This window comes from Bombus affinis, chromosome 4, assembly GCF_024516045.1.
Source record: "Bombus affinis isolate iyBomAffi1 chromosome 4, iyBomAffi1.2, whole genome shotgun sequence".
Taxonomy (NCBI): Eukaryota; Metazoa; Arthropoda; class Insecta; order Hymenoptera; family Apidae; genus Bombus; species Bombus affinis.
The window spans coordinates 2,150,892-2,153,497 of NC_066347.1; the positions used below are offsets into that span (position 1 = coordinate 2,150,892).

General features: G+C 46.0%; 1 pseudogene; it reads left to right on the forward strand.

Moving 5' to 3' along the window:
• Nucleotides 1–236: 236 nt before the first annotated feature.
• Nucleotides 237–1,311, forward strand: LOC126915354 (uncharacterized; annotated as a pseudogene).
• The last annotated feature ends 1,295 nt before the right edge of the window (nucleotides 1,312–2,606 follow it).

The window sequence follows — 2,606 nt, forward strand, 5'->3', positions numbered from 1 at the left end:
GTTACCTAGTATCAGATTTTATCAACCACTTGTAATCCGTTTTCGTACTATCAGACAACTATTTCGAACGTCAAACGTCATACGACTCTTAATTCTAAGAAAATACTAACTTCCAGCAAACTGCGACTTAAAAGTTTGTGTACGTAAGTAAACAACCGGTACCAGGCGGCGAACGAGCGAATAGTAGGCAGAAGTCTCTAGACATTTTGTCGTGTGGCGGACGTAGCGATTAGAAAATGTCGTCTCGCGTCGGGAAGACGAGCGAGCGTGGCAAACGGCGGCCGTCCGTTCCTTGAAAGCAGAAGGTACATAGTTGCGGACGGTGCAATCGGCCGTGCCGGTGGCGTTTCTAACAAATTAACGGCCGATATCTCGTCGTTGCCCTGCTCCTACCTTCTGGCTCCACCTCCCGGGTGTACCGGCTGGTTCGGCGGAGCCGGTCGGATCCAGCCGGCGCGCGGAGAGAGATCATTTTTGCCACGTATTTGCAAACTGAATAATAAATACGCAGATATACGCGAAGAGGCCGCGTTCCGCCTTCACGCAGCTCGCGCTACGCGCGGATTGGTCGCACCGGCCGCCGAGGGGACGGCGATATTCATTCGCCGTCTCTCCGGCTCTCGTGGACCTACTTTGTACACGCACACGTGCACGATACCATGTTGCACGTGCACGCGAACGTTCACGCTTAAGAGGGGAGGCAGCGTGTGCGCGAGAATGCACGCCACTCGCTGTACCATATCCCTCTCTCGCCGGCTTGACGCTCCTCTCGCTACTCTCTCTCGCTGCCTCTCCCGCTCCCCCATCGCCAATCTTTCTTTCTCTAACGAAACGAAACGAGCTTCCATCCTTTTTCCACGCGTTTTTCCCTCGGCCTCTCGCATCCCTCCCATCCTTTTAATCCGCTTCACCTTCTATACCCTATTTCATGCTCGCCGTGTTCCCCTCTTTCTTTCTCTTTCCCCTCTTTTTCTTCCTTTTTTCATCCTTCCTTGCTCTTTGCAGTTTTACCAATGGATCCACCAGTTCTATCGTAGAGATTTTCAACCTTTCCTCGCGCACCTTATATCCTTTGCCGTCTCCTCTTTCTCCACCTCTTCCTTCTCCACCTCCGCCGTCTCCTCCGCCGTCCTTGTTCGCGTTTCTCTGTCCGCCTCGCGCCGCACCGGCCGATCGCACACCCGCGCACACACGCTAGTGTACGCTTACGCACACCTCCACAGATGCTTAGCCCGTGCATCACCGGCCGGATCGGCTCTCTTGTCCTTGCCGGTTGCGCCGCGTACACGCCGGCTACCGTGGCTTTCCTAAATCCCCTCGACATCACCCCGATTACGCAGAAGTGGAAACGCCGGCGAGTCACCCGGCCGGCCAACCAGCCACTCTTGAAATTGTTCGCCAGAGATACCCGTTGGTTGGACAGAGAGAAACGGGGAGACATCAATGCTGCTCGAGAAATAGAGGCGATAATGTTGAATGTAAATGTTACCACGCCGGCAGTTGAGCATTTGCTTTGAATCGAGTGAATGAAACTGCGTTCGGTATTGAAAGTTCAGGCTTTTGTTCGAAGAATGAGCTTTATGGAGGGATTCAGATATATGGATTGAATCTCTCTATTGATTAAAGGATCGTTTTATTTTGAATCGGTTTGAAACTCTGCTAGAGGACGCACTTGAGCGTTTACATGTTTCTGGTAGTTTGATCTTTTACGATGAGACCGCGAATTTCTATGCATTTATGGGAAATTTAGAGTCAGAAAAATATAGAAAATCCACGTGATATGACGAAATATCTAACATATCCAAAGTAAGCTAGAAGCCATAATACTTAGCGGGCGAGACAAGTCTGTATATCGGTTCCATTTCTTTATTTGTCTTTATAGAAATATCAATTTGCATAAATACCTGCAATCTTCTTATGATATTCGAGGAGTTAGGAAATGATATGTTTGTATATATTGTATCCATGAAACAGTTTTACGTATGTTGTGTTCAACTTGAGAATATTCAAAGTTAATAAATTAGATTCGCGTATTTGTGTAAAATAATTGGTCGAACAAAGTGACCTTCTGGATTCTAAACTCGTAAATAGGAGACATAATTAGCTAGTAATGAATAATTGAAATTAATGACGTAGAATTTACGAGCTTTCAGTGAGTCATCAATAATATCCTTTAATTACTCTCATCTGCGTAATCAATTATATACGAATCATACTGAACAATTTCCTCTTACCGCCGGTATCGATAAAATGAAATTATATTTCCATCCAATAGGAAAAACCAGATTCCTTAACAACGATAAATACCTTTTTAGATTTTAAACGACGATTAGATGACATGTTTGTAATCTTTGGATGTCGATCGTGTTTTTAATAATCCGTTGTATTTCCCTCCGACGTATCGTGAACATTCCATTTCATTTCTTCAAGACAGTTCCTCTGCATTACGCAAGATTCTAATTCCTGTACACCGAACAATCGTCATTTTCACGAAGACTCATAGGCGATACATAGGCGAGTTTCATCCACGCGTTGATAATTTCGCCTTGAGGCATTATCGTCGGTACTCGGAGAGAATGAAGAAGAAACGGAATTGACTTGTCATT